At 36.5% G+C, this 26,768-nt stretch overlaps 1 pseudogene; it reads left to right on the top strand.

Moving 5' to 3' along the window:
* Positions 1 to 21,854: 21,854 nt before the first annotated feature.
* LOC144292064 (olfactory receptor 4K13-like) lies at positions 21,855 to 22,793 on the top strand (annotated as a pseudogene).
* Positions 22,794 to 26,768: the final 3,975 nt, after the last annotated feature.

Below are 26,768 nucleotides of genomic sequence, written 5' to 3'. Positions count from 1 at the left end.
GAGAAGGACAAACATTACATGGTCTCATTCATTTGGGGAATATAAAAAATAGTGAAAAGGAATAAAGGGGAAAAGAGAAAAATGAGTGGGAAATATCAGAAAGGGAGACAGAACATGAAAGACTCCTAACTCTGGGAAACGAACTAGGGGTGGTGGAAGGGGAGGTGGAGAGGGGTTGGGGGTGACTGGGTGACAGGAACTGAGGTGGGCACTTGACGAGATGAGGACTGGGTGTTATTCTATATGTTGGCAAATTGAACACCAATAAAAAATAAATTTATAAAAAAAGAATATGAGTAAAGGTTAAGGGCAATAAATGACAGCCTCAGAAGGAAAAATCTACATTTAATTGGGGTTCCCAAGGGCATCGAAACGGATAGAGGACCAGGAAGTGTACTTGAACAAATCATAGCTGAAATCTTCCCTAACTTGGGAAGAGAAACAGGCATTCAGATCCAAGAGATACAGAGATCGCCCCTAAAATCAATAAAAGCAGTTCAACACCCCGACATTTAATAGTGAAACTTGCAAATTCCAAAGATAAAGAAAAGATCCTTAAAGCAGAAAGAGACAAGACATTCCTAACCTTTATGGGGAGAAGTATTAGGTTAACAGCAGACCTCTCCACAAAACCTGGCAGGCCTGAGAGGACTGGCAGGATATATTCAGGGCACTAAATGAGAAGAACATGCAGCCAGGAATACTCTATCCAGCAAGGCTCTCATTCAGAATAGAAGGAGAGATAAAGAGCTTCCAAGAAAGGCAGAAACTGAAAGAATATGTGACCACCAAACCAGCTCTGCAAGAAATATTGAGGGGGACTCTGTAAAAGAAAGAGGAACTCCAAAGAAACAATCCACAAAAACAGGGACAGAATAGGTATTATGATGACACTAAATTGATATCTTTCAATTGTAACTCTGAACGTGAATGGGCTAAATGATCCCATCAAAAGGTGCAGGGTTTCAGACTGGATTAAAAGCAAGACCCGGAGAGAAAAAAAAAAAAGAAAAAAAAAAAAAAAGCAAGACCCATCTATTTGCTGTCTACAAGAGATTCATTTGAGACCTAAGGACACCTCTTGCCTGAAAATGAAGGGGTGAAGAGCCATTTATCATTCAAATGGTCCTCAAAAGAAAGCAGGGGTAGCCATCCTTATATCAGATAAATTAAAGTTTATCCCAAAGACTGTATAAGAGATAAAGAGGGAAACAATATCATATTTAAAGGATCTATCCAACATGAAGACCTAACAATCATGAATATTTATGCCCCGAAAGTAGGAGCTGCCAAGTATAACAATTAGTAACCAAAGTTAAGACATACTTAGATAACAAACTTGTGGTCATCAAGAGAGTGTGGTACTGGCACAACCAGACACAAATCAATAGAACAGAATAGAGAATCCAGAAGTGAACCCTCAAATCTATGGTCAACTAATATTCAACAAAGCAAGAAAGTCTATCCACTGGAAAAAAGACAGTCCCTTCAATAAATGGTGCTGAAAATTGGACATCCACATGCAGAAGAATGAAACTAGACCACTCTCTTGTGCCAGACACAAAGATAAACTCAAAATGGATGAAGGATCTCAATGTGAGACAAAAATCCATCAAAATCCTAGAGAACACAGGCAACACCTTTTTTGAATTTGGCCACAACAACTTCTTGCAAGATACATCTGGGAAGGCAAGGGAAACAAAAGCAAAAATTAACAATTGGGACTTAATCAGGATAAAAAGCTTCTGCATACCAAAAGAATGTCAACAAAACTAAAAGACAGCCTACAGAATGGGAGAAGATATTTGCAAATGACAGATCAGATAAAGGGCTAAGATCCAAGATCTATAAAGAACATATTAAACTCAACAGCAAAGAAACAAACAATCCAATCATGAAATGGGACAAGGACATGAACAGAAATCTCACAGAGGAAGACATAGACATGGCCAACAAGCACATGAGAAAATGATCCACATCACTGGCCCTCAGGGAAATACAAATCAAAACCGCAATGAGATATCACCTCACATCAGTGAGAATGGGGAAAATTAACAAGACAGGAAACAACAAATGTCTGAGAGGATGTGGAGAAAGGGGAACCCTCTTGCACTGTTGGTGGGAATGTGAACTGGTGCAGCCACTCTGGAAAACTGTGTGGAGGTTCCTCAAAGAGTTAAAAAAGTTATGCCGTATAACCTAGCAATTGCACTATTGGGGCTTTACCCCAAAGACACAGATGCAATGAAACACCGGGACACCTGCACCTCGATGTTTATAACAGCAATGTCCACAACAGCCAAACTGTGGAAAGAGCCTCGGTGGCTCGGAAAGAGCCTTATTCATCAAAAGATGAATGGATAAAGATGTGGTCCATATATACAATGGAGTATTACTCCGGCATTAGAAATGACAAATACCCACCATTTGCTTCAACGTGGATGGAACTGGAGGTATTATGCTGCATGAGGTACGTCATTCGGAGGAAGACAAACCTTATATGGTCTCATTCATTTGGGGAATATAAAAATTAGTGAAAGGGAATAAAGGGGAAAGGAGAGAAAATGAGTGAAAATATCAGTGAGGGTGACAAAACATGAGAGACACCTAACACTGGGAAACGAACAAGGGGGAGTGGAAAGGGAGGTGGGGGAGGGTTGGGGTAAGTGGGTGACAGGCACTGAGGGGGGCACTTCATGGGATGAGCACTGCGTGTTATGCTATACGTTGGCAAATTGAACACCAATAAAAAATAATTTTTTTTTAAAAAAAGAACGAAGCTAGTTAAAAGCTGGCTTCAAGACATAAAATGAAAACCCAACAAATTAGAAAGAAATATGTAAAATCAATGCTATTTGCAGATACACAATACCCTATATATACAAAAAACTAGACTCTAGAAAAATAAGTGAAAACTAATAATCTAATAAAGTTGCATGATACAATATTTTTTTAAAAAGACATACTTCGATAATAATACACTGGGAGGCTTGAACACGGCATTTTCTGTAAATGACAGATATTCTAAGCACATTTCCAAAGAAACAAGAGCTTTAAATGATACACTGGTTTAGATGGATTTCACAAATTTTTACAGAACTTTATATCCAAACACAACTGAATACATATTCTTCTCAAGTGCACATGGAACTTTCTCCAGAATAGACCACATCCTGGGTCACAAATCAGGTCTTAACTGATACCAAAGATTGGGATTGTCCCCTGCATATTTTCAGACCATAATGCTTTGAAACTAGAACTAATTCATGAGAAGAAATTTTGAAGAAACTCAAACACGTGGAGTATATCCCGCTAAACACGTGGAGTATATCCCGCTAAAATATGAAAGGGTCAACCAGAAAATTAAGGAAGAATTAAAAAGATTCATGGAAACTAATGAGAATGAAGATTCAACTGTTCAAAATCTTTGGGATACAGCAAAAGAAGTCCTGAAAGGGAAATATACCACAATACAAGATCCCTAAAAAACTAGAAAAAACTCAAATACAAAAGCTAACCTTGCACCTAAAGGAACTGGAGAAAGAACGGCAAATAAAGCCTACAACAATCAGAAAAAGAGAGCTAATAAAGATTCGAGCAGAACTCAATGATACAGAGACCAGAAGAACTGTGGGACAGATCAGTGAAACCAGGAGTTAATTCTTTGAAAGAGTTAATAAGATAGATAAACCATTAGCCAGCCTTATTAAAAACAAAAGAGAAAAGACTCTAATTAATAAAATCATGAATGAAAAAGGAGAGATCACCACCAATACCAAGGAAATATAAATGATTTTAAAAAATATGAACAGCTATACGCCAATAAATTAGGCAATCTAGAAGAAATGGACGCATTTCTGAAAAACCACTAACTAACAAAACTGGAACATGAAGAAATAGAAAACTTGAACAGGCCAATAACCAGGGAGGAAATTGAAGGAGTCATCCAAAACCTCCCAAGGCACAGAAGTTCAGGGCCAAATGGCTTCCCAGGGGAATTCTATCAAACGTTTAAAGAAGAAAAATACCTATTCTACTAAAGCTGTTCCAAAAGCTAGAAAGGGATGGAATACTTCCAAACTCGTTCTATGAGGCCAGCATCGCCTTAATTCTAAAACCAATGACTCCACCTAAAAGGAGAATTATAGGTCAATATCACTGATGAACACAGATGCAAAATTCTAGGATCCAGCAATACATTCAAAAGATTATTCACCATGACCAAGAGGGATTTATCCCTGGGATGCAAGGCTGGTTCAATACTTGTAAAACGAAGTGATGGATCATAAAACAAGAGACAAAACAAGACCCATAGGATCCTCTCAAAAGATGCAGAGAAAGCATTTGACAAAATACAGCATCCATTCCTGATCAAAACTCTTCAGAGTTAGTGAGAGAGGGAACATTCCTCAGCATCTTAAAAGCCATCTATGAAAAGCCCACAGCAAATATTATTCTCAATGTAGAAAAACTAAGAGCCTTTCCCCTAAGATCAGGAACATGACAACATGGATGTCCAATCTCACCACTGCTATTCAGCATAGTACTAGAAGTCCTAGCCTCAGCAATCAGACCACAAAAAGAAATAAAAAGCATTCAAATTGGCAAAGAAGAAATAAAACTCTCCCTCTTTGCAGATGACATGATACTGTACATTGAAAACCCAAAAGGCTCCACCCCAAGATTGCTAGAACTCATCCAGCAATTCGGCAGTGTGGCAGGATACAAAATCAATGCCCAGAAATCAGTGGCATTTCTATACACTAACAATGACACTGAAGAAAGAGAAATTAATTAATTAATCCCATTTTCAATTGCACCCAAAAGCATAAGATACCCAAGAATAAATCTAACTAAAGAGGTAAAGGCTATATATGCTAAAAACTACAGTTCACTTCTGAAAGCAATTGAGGAAGACACAAAGAGATGGAAAAATATTCCATGCTCATGGAATTAAGAATTAATATTGTGAAAATGTCAATGTTACCCAGGGCAATTTACGTTTAATGCAATCCCTATCAAAATACCATGAGCTTTCTTCAGAGTTGGAACAAATCATCTTAAGATTTGTGTGGAATCAGAAAAGACCCCAAATAGCCAGGGCAATATTAAAAGAAAACCAGAGCCGGGGGCATCACAATGCCGGATTTCAAGCTTTACTACAAAGCTGTGATCATCAAAAAGATGTGGTCCTGATACAAAAACAGCCACATAGATCGATGGAATAGAATAGAGAATCCAGAAATGGGCCCTCAACTCTGGTCAACTAATATTTGACAAAGCAGAAAAGACTATCCACTGGAAAGGAACTCTCTTAAGTAAATGGTGTTTTAATTTTGGCTTACATAGTTTTAATATATAATTATTAATTCTTGCTTTCCATGCTGTCTTCCATAATATCATTTTCTTGTTTTATGGATATATTGTTGCCCTCTTACTTCTCTGAAAGGATCATTTATTTTTCTTTTGCCTATTTCTTTTGATTCAACACATCGATTTCCTAGGAGCATGCTCAATTAGAATGGAGCTAAGTTCGAACTGCCATACATGAGAGGCTACTTGAAATCTGTACCAAGGCCTACTTTCTTCAGATAATTGAGCTCATCACAGCACCCTCCCAAATCCTGAATACCTCTAGACTTAGCTCCCAACATCCTTATGTTCAGAAAAGCATGTGAAAGCTGCAGACCCAGGCGCCTTGTGTTTCTGATTCAACAAAGCGATTTGCTAGTAGTATGCTCAGGTTGAAGGGAGCAAGGTTCTAACTGCCATACATGAGAGGCTAGTTAAAAACTGGCTTCCAGGCCTTCTCACTTCTGAGAGTTGAGCAAACCTGCTGTCCCTAGCAGGACCACACTGCCGGGGGATTTACCTTCTAATATGCTCGTTTTTGAAGAGTGTCAGAAGCTGCGTGACAGGCAAGCAGCAAGCTGCTGCCCCAGAAGGCTTGTGCCTCTGAGTGGAGTAGAGCACTTTGCATTGAACCTCCTCACCTAGAACAGTGCAAGGGCCTAAGTCCATTTTGAAGGAAGCTAGTTGAAAACCAACTGCAAGACCTACTTATTTCTGAGTGTTGAGCAAAGCGCCCATCCCTCTCAGTTCCACACTGCATGTGTACTTAGCTACAAACTGCCTTCTGTTACGTGAGTGTCAGAAGGTGTGGGACGGGCAAGTGGCAAGTTGTAGAAAACGAAGGCCTTTTTCTCCTCATTCAGGACAGCGCATTCCGAGTCAACCAGAAATTAGAAAATAATTCAAAAGATTAATGAAAACTAATGAAAATGAAGATAAAACCGCTCAAAATCTTTGGGATACAGCAAAAGCAGTCCTAAGAGGGAAATACATTGCAATACAAGCATCCCTCAAAAAATCGGAAAATAACCTAAAACCAAGCTAACCTCACACTTAAAGGAACTAGATAAAGAATAGGAAATAAAACCTACACCAAGCAGAAGAATAGAGTTAATAAAGATTCGAGCAGAACTCAATGAAATATAGACCAGAAGAACTGTAGAACAGATCAACAAAAGCAGGAGTTGGTTTTTTGAAAAAAGTAATAAGATAGATAAACTATCAGCTAGCTTTATAAAAAAAAGAGAAAAGACTCTAATTAATAAAATCATGAATGAAAAAGGAGAGTTCACCACCAATACCAAGGAAATACAAACAATTAAAAAATATTATGAGCTGCTATATGCCAATAAATTAGGCAATCTAGAGGAAATGAACACATTTCTGGAAAACCACAAATTACCAAAACTGGAACAGGAAGAAATAGAAAACATGAATAGGCCAATAACCAGGGAGGAAATTGAAGCAGTCATCAAAAACCTCCCAAAAAACAAAAGTCCAGGGCCAGAGGACTTCACAGGGGCATTCTAACAAACTTTAATGAAGAAACAATACCTATTCCACTAAACCTGTTTGGAAAGATAAAAAGAGTATTCCATGTACTTCCAAACTCGTTCTATGAGGCCATAATCACCTTAATTCCAAAACCAAATAAAGACTCCACCAAAAAGGAGAATTATAGACAAATATCACTGATGAACATGGATGAAAAAAATTCTCAGCAAGATACTAACCAATAGGATCCAACAATACATAAGGAGATTATTCACATGACCAAGTGGGATTTATTCCCGGGATGCAAGGCTGGTTCAACATTCGTAAAACAATCAATGTGATTCATCATATCAGCAAGAGAAAAAACAAGAACCCTAGGATCCTCTCAATAGATGTAGAGAAAGCATTTGACAAAATACAGCATCCATTCCTGATCAAAACTCTTCAGAGTATAGGGATAGAGGGAACATTCCTCAGCATCTTAAAAGCCATCTATGAAAAGCCCACAGCAAATATCATTCTCAATGGGGAAACACTGGGAGCCTTTCCCCTAAGATCAGGAACATGACAGGGATGTCCACTCTCACCACTGCTATTCAACATAGTACTACAAGTCGTAGCCTCAGCAATCGGGCAACAAAAAGAAATAAAAGGCATTCAAATTGGCAAAGAAGTCAAACTCTCCCTCTTTGCAGATGACATGATACTGTACATAGAAAATCCAAAATAATCTACCCCAAGATTGCTAGGACTCATACAGCAATTTGGCAACATGGCAGGATGCAAAATCAATGCCCAGAAGTCAGTGGCATTTCTATACACTAACAATGAGACTGAATAAAGAGAAATTAAGGAGTCAATCCCATTGACAATTGCACCCAAAAGCATAAGATACCTAGGAATAAACCTAACCAAAGAGGTAAAGGATCCCTAAAACTATGGAACACTTCTGAAAGAAATTGGGGAAGACACAAAGATATGGGAAAATATTCCATGCTCATGGATTGGCAGAATTAATATTGTGAAATTGTCAATGTTACCCATGGCAATGTACACATTTAATGCAATCCCTATCAAAATACCATGGAATTTCTTCAGAGAGTTGGAGCAAATAATCCTAAGATTTGTGTGGAATCAGAAAAGACCCCGAATAGCCAGGGGAATATTAAAAAAGAAAACCATAGGGGATCCCTAAGTGGTTCAGCGGTTTGGTGCCTGCCTTTGGCCCAGGGCATGATCCTGGAGTCCCGGGATTGAGTCCCGCATCGGGCTCCCTGTGTGGATTCTGCTTCTCCCTCTGCCTGTGTTTCTGCCTCTCTCTCTCTCTCTCTCTCTCTGTCTCTCATGAATAAATAAATAAAATATTTAAAAATAAAAAAAAAGAAAAAAGAAAACCATAGCTGGGGGTATCACAATGCCAGATTTCAGATTGTACTACAAAGTGTGGTCATCAAGACAGTGTGGTACTGGCACAAAAACAGACACATAGATCCATGGAACAGAATAGAGAACCCAGAAGTAGACCCTCAAGTCTATGGTCTATAGTATTCGACAAAGGAGGAAAAATTATCCATTGAAGAAAAGACAGTCTCTTCAATCAATGGTGCTGGGAAAATTGGACATCCACATGCAGAAGAATGAAACTAGACCATTCTCTTACACCAGACACAAAGATAAACTCAAAGTGGATGAAAGATTAAATGTGAGACAAGAATCCATCAGAATCCTAGAGGAGAACACAGGCAACACTCTTTTTGAACTTGGCCACAGCAACTTCTTGCAAAATGCATCCATGATGACAAGGAAAACAAAAGCAAAAATGAATTATTGGGACTTCATCAAGATAAAAAGCTTCTGCACAGCCAAAGAAACAGTCAACAAAACTAAAAGACAACCTACAGAATGGGAGAAGATATTTGCAAATGATCTATCAGATAAAGGACTAGTATACAAGATCTATAAAGAACTTATCAAACTCAACATCAAAGAAGCAAACAATCCAATCATGAAATGGGCATAAGACATGAACAGAAATTTTACCAAAGAAGACATAGACATGGCCAACAAGCACATGAGAAAATGCTCCATGTCACTGGCCATCAGAGAAATACAAATCCAAACCACAATGAGATACCACCTTACACCAGTGAGAATGGTGAAAATTAACAAAACAGGAAACAGCAAATGTTGGAGAGGATGTGGAGAAATGTGGTAAAAATGTGAACTGGGACAGCCACTCTGGAAAACTGTGGGGGTTCTTCAAAGAGTTAAAAATAGAACTACCCTTCGACACAGCAATTGCACTGCTGGGGATTTACCTCAAAGATACAGATGCAGTGAAATGCCAGAATAACTGCACCCCAATGTTTATAGCAGCAATGTCCATATCCAGACTGTAGAAGGAAACTTGGTGTCCATCAAAAGACGAATGGATAAAGAAGATGTGGTCTATGTATACAATGGAATATTACTCAGCCATTAGAAATTACAAATACTCACCATTTGCTTCCACGTGGATGGAACTGGATGGTATTATGTTGAGTGAAATAAGTCAATTGGAGGAGGTCAAACATTATATATTCTCATTCATTTGGGGAATATAAAAATTAGTGAAAGGGAATGGAGGGGAAAGAGAGAAAATGAGTGAAAATATCAGTGAGGGTGAGAAAACATGAGAGACACCTAACTCTGGGAAATTAACAAGTGGAAAGGAGGTGAGCAGGGGATTGGGCTGACTGGGTAGTGGGTACTGAGGGGGGCACTTGGTGGGATGAGCCCTGGGTGTTATGGTATATGTTGGCAAATTGAACTTCACAAAAAAAAAGGGAAAAGGTAAAAACTGGAACAAGAAGAAATAGAAAACTTGAACAGGCCAATAAACAGGGAGGAAATTGAAGCAGTCATCAAAATTCTCCCAAGACACAAAAGTCCAGGGCCAGATGGATTCCCAGGGAAATTCTATCAAACGTTTAAAGAAGAAACAATACCTATACTACTGAAGCTGTTCCAAAAGATAGAAAGGAACAGAATACTTCCAAACTCGTTTTATGGGGTCAGCATCACCTTAATTCCAAGACCAGACAAAGACCCCACCTAAAAGGAGAATTATAGACCAATATCCCTGAGGAACACAGAAGCAAATTTCTCAACAAGATACTAGCCAATAGGATCCAACAATACATTAAGATGATTCTTCACCATGACCAAATGGGATTTATCCCCGAGATGCAAGGCTGGTTCAACACTTGTAAAGTAATCAACGTGATAGATCATGTCAACAAGAGAAAACACAAGAACCATAGGATCCTCTCAATAGAATTACGAATTATTATTAAATTTTAAAATGTCATATTTTAAATATATTCTTATAACATTTTATTGAAAATTATTCACCCACATACAGTTTTCATACAAATCTCAGAGAAACATAGATGTGTTAATGTGTCAAGAGTGCTTACACCTGGTATATTAGCTCATAGGGTTAATGCAGATTCCAATTTTTATAAATCAAGTTCTGTAAAATTTAATAAAATGGAATTAGATTCCAGCCCTGGATGAATGCTCCCCCAAATGTAGTTGGTATTTAGCTAGCTTTGAATCAGAAAATCATTTATGTTACATGGAGCCATTAAGAAACTTACAAAATAATGTGTAAATAACCTGCAGCTTGTGATAGTAACAGGCTATACTGGTTTATCATTTACTACCTAAAACATTTAGAGTTGCAGCAGCACTACATTTGATGTTATGGATTTGGCAACCTATTATAGATAGCCAGGATTGGAAGTACATTCTAAGTCATATACCCACTAGAGACAAAGCAACTTCACCAAGAAAGGTGGGAAGATGTCTTCCACCCTCTTTTCCCACCAGCCCTTCCAAAGAGTCCTCTGAAAATTCTTAGGAAAACTAGAAAAGGAGAACAATGAGGGAGACAAGTCTATTCATATTAAATTGTGTTATAGAGCTAGGGAAGTGGAAAGATACTTTACCTTCCTAAGAATAGACAGAATAATAAATAGATATAAAAAAACTAAGACTTAGGCAGCCCCGGTGGCGCAGCGGTTTAGCACTGCCTGCAGCCTGGGGTGTGATCCTGCGGACCCTGGCTCGAGTCCCACGTCAGGCTTCCTGCATGGAGTCTGCCTGTGCCTCTGCCCCCCTCTCTCTCTGTGTCTCTATGAATAAATAAAATCTTTAAAAAACTAAGATTTTAGTGAAACAGTCATATACTGAAAATAGACTGCTTAGGATAAAGTCACAGTTACTTAAGAATGCTTGGGCTGGTGAGTTACATAGTCTTGAATAAAAATGAATTCAAATACTCTATTTAAATAATAACAGTTTAAGCAATAAAGGATAGAACTATAGAAGTGAATCGCATGCTTTGTGGTATTTTATAATATTGGCTTATGATCATGACAAAGGCAGAAGCCATGGAAGTTCAGGTTACTCTATTTTATTCAGTGAAGATGAGCAAGCTCTCTATTAACTCAAAAACATATTCTAATTCTAAGAGGCAAAAGCTGAACTGGAGAAAAATAGCCAAGTATCTAATATTAATATTCCTTAATATCAAATTCTTATAAACTGTTATGGAAAATTTCAAGAGCCCTATATAAAAATAAGCCAAGGTAAAATACAAAATATTTAAGAAAAGATATGAATAATGGTTGAATATGTGAAAAAGAGAGTATATTTCAGTAAAATATAGCCTGAGGTCACACACATCAAAGAGTTTCAGTGTTTATTTTGGGTGGCATAATTATACATCTGGTGTATATTTTTCTCTATTTTTATTGTATTATCCCAAAAATTGTATATTAAACATATTCTACATTTGAAATTGGAAATTTTTAAATAAATAATTTATTTAATGAAATGCAAACAGAAAAATCTTTAGCTTTTCTTCTCCATACCTTTTCCTTGCTCTTGGAGTTGTGACTGAAAGTCCCCACAACTCCTTCACTTGCCCCCACTTCCTTCCATGTTCCTTTTCTGTGTCCTGTTCTAAGGAAGTAGCACTCTCTTTTATTTTGGAACTGCAGAAGACAACATGAGGAATTTGTCAATTAATGACCCTGGGAAAACCTTGCATCTTATAAATGAATTCCCTCAGCAATTAAAAGCCATACATTTGGCAAGCTAGATTAGTTAGGGTCTCTCATTAGTGCGTAGCTTTTCCCCATAAAAAAAGACACAGAAAGAAGGCCTTACCAAAATATTCATGTTTCCATGAACAGACACAGATATACAAACTGTGTGTCTCTTTAAAATGTAGATAACTTTGAATTTTCAAAACTCCAATGTAAGAAGAATTTAGAAACATAGAGATAAGATTCATTTATTATATTTCATTTTATTGTAGAAAAATTCCTGTAAAACTTTGATGGTCACAAAAACCTGTTTCCATAGTACTATCATCTGAATAAGGGTGAAGAGAAGAATACCATTTACTTGGAAAAACTGGAGATAACTGATTCCTAAGAGGCATGTATCTCTGACACTTTTCTAATTTTCCTCTATAATTAGTTCCTCTTGGATTTGCGAGCTCTGTTGTTATTGCATTGTGCCAGAATATTTCATGATTCAAATGATGCCAATTTGCCTTTGTTCATTTGATCTCTTCCTTGTTAAGCAATAGCTAATAATTTCTTCTCTCTCACATTGGGCTGCCTGTGTTTATGTAGTCAACAAAAGGCCTATTCAACCAACTATTTTGTCTAATTGTCTATTTTGCTAGTATTTCAGTGAACATCTTGGTCAGCAGTATCTAAAACCACATTATTTTTGTCATATCTGAATTTATTATTTCACCCATTGATTACTTCATACATTTGTAGCTCAGACACTTAAGAAAATAACATATTTATTAATGGAGTTCCTGTATTATTTCCACAGCTGCTATAGTCATTCTTGTATATTACTTAGGGGCATAATCACTCATTAGTATTAGATATATAACTTGGAGTAGAATTATTGGATCATGGGGTAGATGTGTCTTTTAGAAAGTGCCAGAAAGTTGCACATAGTTGTACTGATTTTCACTCCCACTAGCAGTGTAAAGAGTTCTGGTTGTTCTACATCCTTACCAGATTTTGGTATTCTGAAGCCTTTTTAATTTGAGCATTTTTTTTAGATACATGCAATCCTCATAGTGGCTTAATTTATATTTCCCTGATTATTCATGATGTAGAACATCTTTTCATATAGTTATTAACTTTCTGAATATTTCCTGTTGTAAAGTATCTACTAACCTCTTTGTGTCCAAAGCTTGTGAGTACTTGCCAAGAGAGAGGCAAACCAAGAAACACTCTTAACTATAGAGAACACACTTATAGTCACCAGAGGAGAGGTACATGGGAGGATGATTTAAATAGGTGATGGGGATTGAGGAGTGTACTTGTTGTGATGAGCAATTGATGTTGAATGGAATTGTTAAATTATTATATTGTACACCTGAAACTAATATGACACAGTATATTAACTAATTGGAATTTAAATAAAAATGTATATAAAAGGAAATGAAGAGGTGATATGTACCAAAGAAAACATTTCAAATACAAACTTCCAACAATGTTCATATTTTAAAAATGTATTAAAATATAATGTAATACTCATAATGTATGGCAGAGTTTCTTAACCTTGGCACCATTGACGTTTTAGGCTTGATGATTCTGTTTTGTGGAAGATTGCCTTGAGCATAGTTTGATATTTAGCAGCATTCCTGGCCTCTATAAATACATGACAAGAGTAGTCTCTATGAGTGACATACAAAAAGTCCTCAGATATTGCCAAGTCCCTTGATTGGGAACTACTGATATGTCCCATTAAATCAATAATAAATACAAGTATAAATATTTAAATATTAAATTTAAAAATATGAACAGAATTTTAAATATGAAGTATTAATAATGATTGCAAGAAAAGTTATGACCTATAACCAAGATAAAAATAGCCAAGATAACCATATTTAGAAATATTTAGATGATGGAATTTTAAAATTCTAAAAATCCATATCTTTAAATAGTCAGAAATTTATAAGAAAAGATAAACATTAGAGAAAAAAATACAAGATGTAAAAAAAAGAGTGAAATGAAATTTTTAGGGCTATAAAATACAATACAGAAACTGAGAAATTCCATTTCAAAGACAAAGAGAAACATTAGTAAGAGAAATATCTGGAAAGGAAATAGGAACCACTTAAGCTAAAGCAAAAGCACCCCCCAAAAAATGTGGAAAAAAAAACAGAGCCTTGGTGACCTAAAAAAAATATCAAGTGATCTAACACATTATGGTACTGAATTCAGGGATGACAGAAAAAGATATTTGAAGAAATAACATCTTAAAAATTCTATGAAAAGTGTAAATTCACAGAACAAAATTAGGTTTGAATGCCTTAGGGAAAAAAAGGAAAATCACTTCAAGACATAAATGCTGAAATTGAGCAATTTATAAAATCTTAAATCTGTCAGAGGAAAAAATACCTTATATACAGAAGAACCAGAAATTGACAGCTCTAGACTTTTTTCAGCAACTATGTACACTATCTTTAAAACACACACACAAAAAAACCCTCTCAAAGTAGAATTCTATACCGAAGTTCTTTTCAAACTTAAGATGAAATAAAGACATTTTGAGTAAATAAAAGATTAAATATTTAATTGCCATCAGAAATGAAGCTGTAATGACAATTTATTACATTTGTAATACGTACAAATAAAAGTATGACATGACAATACAGTAGGAGTAAGAGGGTAGAGAACTTTAGCATGTTACATGTGAAATGGTATAATATTATTTGAAGAGACTAGAATGTGACCATTTAAAATTTCATAATATAAACTCTAGAGGAACCATGAAAAAGAGGAAGTGGGTTGGAATGATAGAATAACAGAATGAAAGGAGGAAGGAAGGAAGGAAGGAAGGAAGGAAGCAAGGAAGCAAGGAAGCAAGGAAGGAAGGAGAGAAAGAGTGAAGGAAGGAAGAGAAAGAGAAACAAAGAAGTTTCTAAAATAATCATGCCTGTCCAGTGGCTACTAACTTGGACCTACCCCAGGTTTAAATCACTTGGTCCTTTCCTGGTCAAATAAAAACACACTGCTTGGTTTTTGGTATAGTTTCCAAAGTGAAGGCTGTTGTTCTTTATAAATCAGCCCCAGGAAGGCCTGAAGCCAGTCAAGAAGGTGAATTCCTCCTTACTTCATATTCAAGGAGGAATCAGGCTCATGGCTCAATGAAACCTTTAGATGTTGAGAGTCACTTAAGCCAGGGGTCTTGCTGTTCGGGCAAGTAAATTGGCTGTAGGTAATTGGAAAATAAACCCCCCTCATTTCATACATTCAACCTTGCACACACTTATGGGAATGTAGAGGAAGATTAAGACAAGTCATGTAGGAACCACCCAAAAAAGACATGGTACTAGGCAGGAGGTTGGAATGCTAAGGTTTTTGTCAGATTTTAGGGATTCCTGAACCATCTGCAAGGGATGATGAGATAAGATAACATGGAAACATCCAAACAGAGAAAAGGTGGGTGTACTTCTCTCAGACCCACTAAAGCCACTCGTCTGCACACTGTGGACTTATCTCAGTGCCATGGAGAGAAGTCACCTGATGATGATTTTAGGCATATTTCTCTGAAGACAAGGGCCTGCACAGAAGCAGCAGATGGATCATCTGGACCCCTTGCAGAAACCCCAGGGATCTAAAAATGGGAATTCAATGGAACTGACACCTATTCAGCTCTAGGACTTGCTAATGCTCTTCTTAGCAGGTCTTCTTGCTGGACTCTGGACCCTGACAGTTATCTCTTATTGCACTTCCCTGAGGCATTGACAATGAGGGAAACATTCCATCCTCCAGACCAAATCAGCTCCATCTCATAGCAATGGAGTGCCTAGAAGACCCCCTCCCCAGGTCCTCTTCCCTGCTCATGACCAGGGCTAAACATGTACCGACCTCTACCTGGGATCATGTGCTCCCTGCCTGTTCTCTTGCAGACTTCCTCCTAAACTTCTCCTAGAAAACTGTAGGCATCCATCGTGCAGGCAGAGGGGCCTGTTGTGAAGGCTAGAGCTTGCCACCTCACCCAGCTGCAGCACCCAAACTAAAGTCTTCCCTCTCTTCCATACCCTTATCTCTTGAGCTATGGCTTCTCTTGCCATGAGTTCATCTGAATTTGTTTGGCAGTAGTGTTGGCAAACCCAGGCAGGATCTATGCTCTCAATTTGTGCAACCCTGTCAGGGTTCCCTGGGACAGAACAGTTGGCCCCATCACGACACTGGTCTCATCTGTTCATTTCCTGAGTCAGTGGCTGTGATACATGACTCCATAACAGTTTTACAGAAGCAGCGCCAAGAATACAGGGAAAGGTTTATCATTGTATTTCAGGGTGTCTATCATTGTATTTCACATGCAGTAATTCCTCTGATCAGGAAAGACACTTGACTATTGCTGATCCACAAAAAGGACCCAAGAAACATCAGGTTAGTTGATTATATTGCATGTCTTGTCACTCTTGGAGAAGTGGTCTCACTGAAAATGGTACAGGCAATTTTAAGTTACATCAAATAGAAGTGGAGAGTCATGAACGTCCAGCTAGTCATATTGGGTAAATGTATTTCTCAATTGGATATGGAAGAGAGTCCAGGGGATACTCTGCAGCAAATACATTGTTTCCCGGAACTGGAAGTGGGATTAAGGAAGTGATGGGACTACAATTCCTGGCTTGATATCTTTGTCTTTCCTGTTTTGATAGGCCCAGTTATGCTTACAGTAGTGCCAGTCCTAAGGTTAATATACAGTAAATGTAGTTATGTGTTTGTGATTGGTCCTTCGTAATATTCTTCAAGTAATTTCCATATCAGAGCACTGCAAACCTGATAGTGGTTTCATATTTCCTTGATAAAACATATCAATTTTGGTAAGTAGGCCATGCCAGAAAAAGTTTTCTTTGTTGTAGTACAGGCAAAGCAGCATGGCATCTTTAATGATTCCCATTGGTGCTTGATCATCAGTTGGGTATTGTCGGGTCCCAAAATACGTCATTTCTTTATTACCACCTTCTCAATATATATATATATATATATGACTTATTTTAGAGGAAATATTCCTATTTGTCATTATTTCCAGGAAATACCATTATTTTTGGAAAAAGAAGCTCTCCAGATTTTAGTGTGTCTGACTCAAGGAATGTTCTGAAATGCTGCAGAACTGGTAAGTCATAGGGGAAATTTTAGCATACATTAAAACAATATGGAACCATTTCTAGGTAGTGGCATTTAATCCCATTGTTCATAGCGTAGAATCAAATGTGAAGAGTCCTTTAGAAGCTGTACACTATAATAACATTAGAGAGTTCTGGAAGGCATTATTCTAGTCGTCATATAAACACAGCATCTTCTCATTGTAAAGGTGGTAACGTGGATCAAATCAAATATTGAGCACAATTTGTTACACTTCATTTCATTTTCCATCTGCCAATGAGTTTCCATGTCAAGCTTCATGATGTCAATGTCATTCCCAATAAACATTCAAGAGCATTTCCAATCCATGCGAGGGGCTCCTCAGGAAGTAAGTGGCTGAATGATTCTTTGTTTTCAAAGAAATGGATTATTCCTTGTGCTTATAAACCTCCCAGACCTAATACTTCAAGCTATCCTGTTCTGGTCAACAGGCAAGCAAACGAAAATCATGTAGTTGACCAGTGTAATGTGGACAAGAGCATTATTTTTGGCAAGTCAGACCTAAGCCATAATTGCTTTCATTTCATATTCTTCTGTATTAAGATTACAAGTGCTTTTTAGAAAATACATTTTGATAGTCTAAACCAATCCTTTTTTCTTAAGTAGTTGTATGGATTGTTCCTGTAGAAGAAGCAACTAGTACATCAATCATGATTTGTCTTTTTTCTTCATAATTTTGATTCATATGATCTCCTGTGAGTAAATTTCCACTTCTAATAGTTTAACTGCTGTCACTCCCCTCTGTGTGTGTGTGTGTGTGTGTGCTCTCTCTCTCCCTTACATGAATGAATGAATGAATGAATGAATGAATCTTTGAATAAAGAAAAAAGGAAGTGTGATGTAAGGGAAAATTATAGATTAGTACAAAATATACTATCAAAACAAACAAAACATGAAAAGCAGAAATAAATTCTTTAAGTTTCAATAAACCTATTTCATAGTTATATATCACTAGTATCTTATCCCAAAACATTTTGGAATAATAATGATAAAGTTAACATTTCTATTGTTGCTAACAAACTTTATCTTTATTTTTTTTAAAGATTTTATTTATCCATTCATGAAAAACACACAGAGAGAGAGGCAGAGACACAGGCAGAGGGAGAAGCAGGCTCCATGCAGGGAGCCTGACATGGGACCTGATCCCGGGTCTCCAGGATCAGGCCCTGAGCTGAAGGCAGGCGCCGAACCGCTGAGCCACCAGGGATCCCCCAAACTTATCTTTAGAACAGTGTTAGATTTACAGAAAAATTTCATATAGAGGAGAGGGAGTTCCCATATACCTTGCATCTAGTAGGCAACTAATGAATTGGTATTGATACATTATTATTAACTAAAGTCCACACTTTATTCAGATTTCCTCAGTTTTTACTTAATGTCCTTTTCTCTGTTCCAGGATCCCACCCAGGATACCACATTACATTTAGTCCTCATGTCTCCTCAGGCTCCTCTTAGCTGTGACAGTTTCTCAGACTCTTCATTTTTGATGACCATGAAGGTATTAAGTGTTACTGGTTGAGTATCTTATAAGATGCCCCTGCTTTGGAATGCGTCGATATTTCCTAATGATTAGACTGGGGTTATAGATTTTGGGAAGACCACAGAGATAAGTGCCATTTTATCCTATCAAGGGTACTACTGACAGAGAGATTAACCACTGTTGCTAATGTCGACTTTTATCACCTGGGTGAGGCTGTATTTGTGATGCTTCTTCACTCTTAAGTTAACCTTTTACCTTCCTATTATACTTTCCTTTGAAAGGAAGTTATGTACAGGAAACACTTAAGGAGTGGGGTGCTAGGCTTCACATCTTTGAACTCGAAATATTTACATAAATTATTTGAAATTCTCTTTCATGGGAAATTTTTCTCTTCTCCACTTATTTGTTGGATTATTTATTTATACCAGTGTAGACTCATGAACCTTTATTTTACACTCTGGGTTATAATCCAATGCTACTTTATTTATTTGAATTACCCAAATTGTTCCAGCTTTGTCACTTGGGAGTTCTTTTAGTTGGTTCTTATGTCCCTTTGACATGTCCCATCACTGTGTTTTGTTTTCTTTTGTTTTGTTTTAAGCGACCTGTTTGCTTTTTTATAGATTTTGTTTGGTCCAGTAGTAGGTATAAATAATATTTAGCTTCATTATTCTGTGAGCATTTCTATTTTCCATTATTAAAGTAATAGACAACAATGAAGATTGAATGATAGATAAAAGTAGAAAGAAAATGTGCAATTCATTTTTTTTTAAAAATGTGCAATTCAATCTTCATTACTTGAGTGTGTTCTCTTGAAGTGCCCTCTTTTTTCTTTGCATACTCTTCACCATTTCTTTTTTTTTTTTAATAGGTCTAATCATTCTTTGTGAATAATTTCATATTTAGGATTTTTCTATTTAACAGTACATTATGAACATTTTCCTGCCTCACTAATATATATCACTTAAAATGTTCTACATAGGCCAATTACTCTTTCCTTTTCATTGATTAAAATTGGTCCATAAATATCTTCAGTGTATTGCATAATTCTGGATGCATAGCAGGTCTTTAACATAGAGATGGAATAAATTAGCTATTTAGAAAGTTTCTATATTTTTAAATTATAAATAGTGATGAAAGGAGTGTGTTTGTGTATAAGTCACGTAAGTACTTTTACCTGTTTAAGATTTCTAGTAGTTGAGCTGAGTCCAATAATAGCTTCAATATTTTTTAAAGATTTTATTTATTTATTCATGACAGAGAGAGAGAGAGAGAGAGAGAGAGAGGCAGAGGGAGAAGCAGGCTCTGTGCAGGGATCCCAACATGGGACTCAATCCCAGGTCTCCAGGATCACAACCCAGGCTGAAGATGGGGCTAAACTGCTGGGCCACCAGGGCTGCCCAATATTTTTGAAGCCCTTAATTCATGATTAGATTTATAATATAATTGTATAAAGCTAACCCAATGAAAGAAAGAGAAAAATATTAATATTACATACTTAATAAGACTCTGCATCAATCTAAAGTTTTTAGAATAGGGAATTGACTAGAGGTTATGTGAACATAGGGAAAAATAGATCCCTCGTTGGAAAAATTTACCCATGGGATTGTCTCAGAGAAAGAGTGTTCAGCATCACGATGCTTCTTCCTTATGTTTCTGATGTTTGGAAATATAAATCACAGGAAATGAATGGGTATATAGGAAAAGGAGATACAAGGCTATTCCTGGGATTAACATGAGGCATTTTCCCATGAAAGTATTTTCTCCACTCTGGTAATTATCAATGGCACAAAAGGAAGGCTAAACTTTATTTACTGCTTTATAAGAATCTAGATAATTAAGAAACCATTAGTGATGACAAAAATTTTTTAGAGCAAAACCAGTAAAACCATTGTTGTTATAAGCATGGGGTGATGGGAAAGTTATGGCACAAATTTAGATCACTATATTGAAAAAACTGTATTTCTGTTAACCACATAAATCAGTTACCTCAAGCTATCTCATTTTGTCATTTTGAAGCTTGTGATGAATAAAAATGTGCAATCCAAACAGCAATCCTCTTTTTTATAAGATTTTATTTATTTATTCATGAACAACACAGAGAAAGAGAGAGGCAGTGACACAGGCAGGGAGAGAAGCAGGCTCCACGCAGGGAGCCTGATGTGGGACTCCATCCCAGGTCTCCAGGATCACACCCTGGGCTGCAGGTGGCGCTAAACTGCTGCACCACCGGGACTGCCCAGCAATCCTCTTTATAGCCATAAATAAGAGAATGAATGAATACAAACAGAAAATGAGATAAGTTCAGTTCCATTTGGCTGTGGACTTGTGCATCCTTGGTACTTTCTGCTTAAATCCTAAAAGAGATATATATTAATATATTATAATAGTTATATATTATTAATATAATAAATATATTATTTATATATAAGTATATATTACAATATATGTAATATTTTAAATAGATTTTATATTATATTAAATAGATTATATATTATTTTAAATAGATTATATATTATTATTTTAAATAGATTATATATTATTTACATATTATATATGTGATATATATATGTATATATAATTACATTGTTTGACTCTACAAAGTGTGCAATGACCATAACTGATGCTACTATGAGCTGTGAAAGATTCATGCAAGAATGGAGCATAGATTTCTCATGACCTAAAAGCTTAGAAACAGAACTTAATTTAAGGCTTAATTAATAGTTCTTTAACAGAATCACTTTGAAAATATGGGTCTTTAGAATTCTTGCTGTATTTTCCACATTTATCATTTCTAGGTTAAGAAACTCAATGTTATTCTGTGAATGTAGAACCCACCATGATCATTATCTTATTTATGGAGATTTTTATAAAACACAAAGAGACATTCAGTATCATGTGTTTTACTGAGGAGGAACCTTAACTCTCAAAAGGAGATACTTGTCCTATGTTGCCCCAGTTAGTAACTGCAGGTAGGTATTATATCAAGATCTTTGGACTCCAAGTTCACAACCTATATGATTGCTATTTCACCTGCTGTTTCTATTTTTATCTTTCAGCAATATATATTCTGAAGTCTCCTTGCTATTTGGTACACTTATCTGGGCCATATCAGAAATCACTGACCAACAAAATCTCCCAAAAGTGAGAGGTACTTAAAGTTCAGGTACCCAGTCTAAATATCAAAATTAGACACCAACATGAGCCATCCTTTCTGTATACATAACTTTTCCACCCATGATTCTCACTCAATTTGATTATGATTGGGATAATTTGACAACATGGAAAGTGCAAACCATTCAGTGGTGTCTGAATTCATTTTGCTTGGACTTTACAAATCTCAGAACCTTCAGATTTTGTTCTTTGTAGGATTCTCTGTGGTCTATGCCGGGATTGTGTTATGAAACCTCCTTATCTTGGTCACTGTGACCTTTGACTCACACCTTCACACACCAATGTACTTTCTGCTTATCAATCTGTCCTGTATAGATATGATCCTAGCTTCTTTTGCTACCTCTAAGATGATCATGGACTTCCTCCGAAAACAGAAGACCATCTCTTGGTGGGGATGTTATTCTCAGATGTTTTTCATGCACCTCCTAGGTGGAACTGAGATGATGTTGCTTGTAGCCATGGCAATAGACAGGTATGTTGCCATATGCAAACCCCTCCATTACATGACCATAATGAGCCCACGAGTGCTTGTTGGGTTGCTGTTATCTTCCTATGCAGTTGGCTTTGTGCACTCGTCTAGTCAAATGGCTTTCATGTTGCATTTGCCATTCTGTGGTCCCAGTGTGGTGGACAGCTTTTTCTGTGACCTTCCCCTTGTGATCAAACTTGCCTGTGAGGACACCTACCTGCTATAACTGCTGGTTATTGCTGACAGTGGCCTCCTGTCTCTGATCTGCTTCCTCCTCTTGCTTGTCTCCTATGTGGTTATCATATACTCAGTCAGGCACCGTGCTGCTGGTGGTTCAGCCAAGGCCTTCTCCACTCTGTCAGCACACATCACAATTATCACTCTCTTCTTTGCCCCATGTGTCTTTATCTATGTATGGCCCTTTAGCAGATATTCTGTAGATAAAATTCTTTCCGTGTTTTATACAATTATCACACCTCTCTTAAATCCTATTATTTATACATTAAGGAATCAAGAAGTAAAAGCAGCCATAAAGAGGATAAGAACTCGACATATAAATTCAAAACACACTTTGTAGATGATGCTTCTGAAGAAATAACCTCTTGTATGGATATTTTAAGAAATAAACTTTTAACCTGTTTCAAGTTCTCTAAAAGGAAACTGTAGGTATAGTTGTTAAAGAGCAAATCCCATTTTTGTCACTGTCAATGGTTAAAGGCATGACAAGTACAGTCTAAAAGACATGCGTTTAAATAATCTCTTTACTACTTCTGAAGTAACTTGAAAGAATGAATAAATTCTCCTTAAGTACTTTATTTATCTACAAAAATTTATGTGTTTCTTTGTTATTTTGGCGTGGTTTTCATTTTTATAATTATTATTACTATTTATATTATGCTTGAAGTTATTATTGCTGCTATTATAGTTGTAGTTATTATTGGGAATCTATATGTAGGATGTGCACACAGATGAGATCTCACATAACCATTTAGCTGAGTATCTGATTAACTGTTGTTTGCTACTAGAAAATACATTTTGTAGATAACCCTAGTTAATGTATATTAACATTTTTTTACTAGTTTCCCCAGACACAGTCCTCCAACCATTCCTCACATATTTTGTGAGCCCACAATGTGCCAGAAGGTATATCCAGGGTTTCAAGAAGTTTACATGGTTGGAAAGAGTAAACTAAATGTGCAACCACATTGTGGCAGGAACAGTACTATATTACAAGGTTGCATGTCCAGCAAAAGTTTATCAGTAATAACACTAATATTTGTCTCTTCCTTTTTTTCTGAATCCATGGGTAAATTGATTCAGAGCCCACAGAGGGGAAGAGATGATTGCTACTCCTGAGAAGTCTACAGTTAATTCTTAGTAATTAGTATCAAGCTTTTACTTTTATTTTAAAAATAGTTTACAAATTGCAAATAATCTTTATTATTTATTTTTTTTTTTGAGGGAGAGAGAATGTGTGCATGCATGAATGGTGGAGGGGCAGAGGAGGAGGGAGAGACAGAACCATAAGCAGGCTCCATGACCAGTACACGCCTGACCTGGGGCTTGATCTCAGGACCCTGGGATGATGACCTGAGCTGAAATCAAGAGTCAGATGTTTAACCAAGTGAGGCACCCAGGTGCCCCCAAAATCACTTTCCTTAGTGTAGAATTCTGTGAGTCTTGACAATTGCATGGTCATGTAATCATCACAGTGAGAATATAGGGGAGTTTCATCAACCCTCAAATTCCCCTGTGCCCCTTTGTGGCCCACCTCTCTTTCCTATCTTCTGGCTCTGATAATAGTGATCTGATTTTTATGCCTAGTTGCCTTTTCTAGACTATCACATAAGCAGAATCATATGGTGAGTAGCTTTTTAAAAAAGTTTTATTTAAATTCCATTAGCTAACATACAATATAATCTCAGTTTCAGGTGTACCACGTAGTGATTCAGCACTTCCATACCCCAAGTACTCATCACAAGTGCCCCCCTTACTCTCTATCACCTATATTATCCATCCCCATACCCACCTCCTCTCTGGGAACCATCAGTTTATTCTCTATAGACAAGAATCTGTTTCATGGTTTGCCTGTCTTTCTCTTTTTTCCCTTTGCTAATTTGTTTTGTTTCTTAAAGTCTGCATATGAGTGAAATCATGTTATTTTTCTTTCTCTGACTGACTTATTTTGCTTAGCATAATACTCTCTAGCTCCACCCATGTCATTGCAAATGGTGATATTTTATTCTTTTTATGGCTGAGTAATATTCCATTGTATATATATATCCTTCTTCCTAACCATTCATCAGTCTATGGACACTTGGGCTGTTTCCATAATTTGGCTGTTACAGATAGTCATGGTATAAATATTGAATTAAGTATGTTTGCCTTCTTTGGATAAATATGTAGTAGTGCAATTGCTGGATCCTAAGGTAGTTCTTTTGTTAATTATTTGAGGAACCTCCATACTGTTTTCTAGAGTGGCTGCACCAGTTTGCATTTCCAAGAGGGTTCCCCTTTTTCTACATCCTCACCTGCACCTATTATTTCTTATGTTGTTAATTTTAGCTGTTCTTGACAGGTGTGAGGTGGTATCTCTATAGTTTTGATTTGCATTCCCATGATGATGAGTAATATTTGGGATCTTTTCTTTCCATGTGTCTATTAGCCACCTGGATGTCTTCTTTGGAAAAATATCTATACATGTCTTCTGCCCACTTTGTAATTGGATTATTTGAGGTTTTTTGGTTTGAGTTGGATTCCTTTTTCATATATGTTGGATACTAACTCTTTATCAGATATGTCATTTGCAAATATCATGTCCATTCCATAGGTTGCCCTTTAGTTTACTGATTGTTTTCTTTGCTGTTCAGAGTAGTAAATAGCCTTTTGAGCATGGCTTCTTTCACTCAGCATAATGCCTTTGAAATTCATTCAATAACAAGTTGTGTTTATCATTATAAATCAGTGTTACATTTTAATATCTTAATAGTATCCTCATTGCTATTCTTCCTCAAATTGTCTTGAAACCAGGTCAATTATTCATTGATATTAACTAGAATGATTTTATCAAATGCTATGAATGCTAAGTAATTATATATGCATTACTTTTATACATTGATTTAGGAAGAAATACAATATTGATCTTTTTAATCCTAGAACATGGTTCATTTCTGCATTTATTCAGGCCTTCTTCTTTTATCCCCCAGCAATATTTTATAACTTTTTTCATTAAGTACTTAAAATATTAATCTTATGAATTACTTAATTTAGGGTTTTTTGGAAGCCATTTTTACTTGTAACTTTTTGGTATTCATGGAATGTAGAAAATGGATATTTGTATATATATATATTTACTTGAAATTAGCCACTAACCTAAATACTAATTCACTGAAATTTTTAGTCAAGTTTTTGGGCTTAGACTATAATGTTTCAACTATGATAATATTATTTTCCTATTATTATTATTTTTAAAGATTTTATTTATTCATGAGAGACACAGAGAGAGAGAGAGAGAGGCAGAGACACAGGCAGAGGGAGAAGCGGGCTCCATGCAGGGAGCCTGATACAGGACTTGATCCTGGGTCTCCAGGATCATGCCCTGGGTCAAAGGCAGCGCTAAACCACTAAGCCACAGCGGTTGTCCTTATTTTCCTATTATTTATGAATATCTTTTTTCATATTTTAGCTCATGATATGTCTAGGACTTAATACCATTTTGAAATTTTTCCTGAATGCCAAAGAACAATATAGATATATGTCATAAAAGGTCTGACACAACCGTACTCCAGTAAGAAGAATTACTTATTTTAATATGTATATATAATATGATGAATATTTTACATATTTTTATTAAAATGACACATATTTTGGATAGTAACAACTACCAATTGCACTTGGATTATTTGACATGGTAAAATCTATGAATTTTAGGGGGCTAATGTTAACATTTCCGGTGGGTAGAGGTAAATCTTTTTTAGTTATAGAAGAAATCTAAGAAAATGAATCCAAAGTTGATTGCTTACCACTCTTAACAAAAACTGGAAAAAGTTTACAAGAAGCTTCCTGCCATCTAGTGGTTGCAGTCTCCCATGTTTTTCCTTGTAGCTTTAGCAATGCCAAGAATTAGGAAGGAGGATTTATAAGAATGGTCTGGAGTCTTTCCAATCCCCCAGTAGCAATCTGTATACAGCCTATACCCTCTAAGGTGGCAGTCAAGGTGATTACCATCTCACCGTTACCAAACATAGACGTTTTCACAAATTTTAATGTTATTCTAAAGGCTTCCTATCTTCTAGTATCCTTCAGCCAAATCCAGAATTCCAGAGGATGTCACACTCATTAAATCATTATTAAGAATTAGAGTATTCTGGAGGAGGGGGCAAGATGGCGAAAGAGTAGGGTCCCCAAGTCACCTGTCCCCACCAAATTACCTAGATAACTTTCAAATCATTCTGAAACCTATGAATTCGGTCTGAGATTTAAAGAGAGAACTACAGTGAGAAGAGTTCGTGCTTCTATCAAGTGTAACTTGTTTTTGGCCACTCTGCACTGA

This window comes from Canis aureus, chromosome 21 (genome assembly GCF_053574225.1).
Source record: "Canis aureus isolate CA01 chromosome 21, VMU_Caureus_v.1.0, whole genome shotgun sequence".
In the NCBI taxonomy this organism is placed as follows: Eukaryota; Metazoa; Chordata; class Mammalia; order Carnivora; family Canidae; genus Canis; species Canis aureus.
Note: the sequence above shows the minus strand (reverse complement) of the source record. Positions and strands in the feature narration are given on the sequence as shown.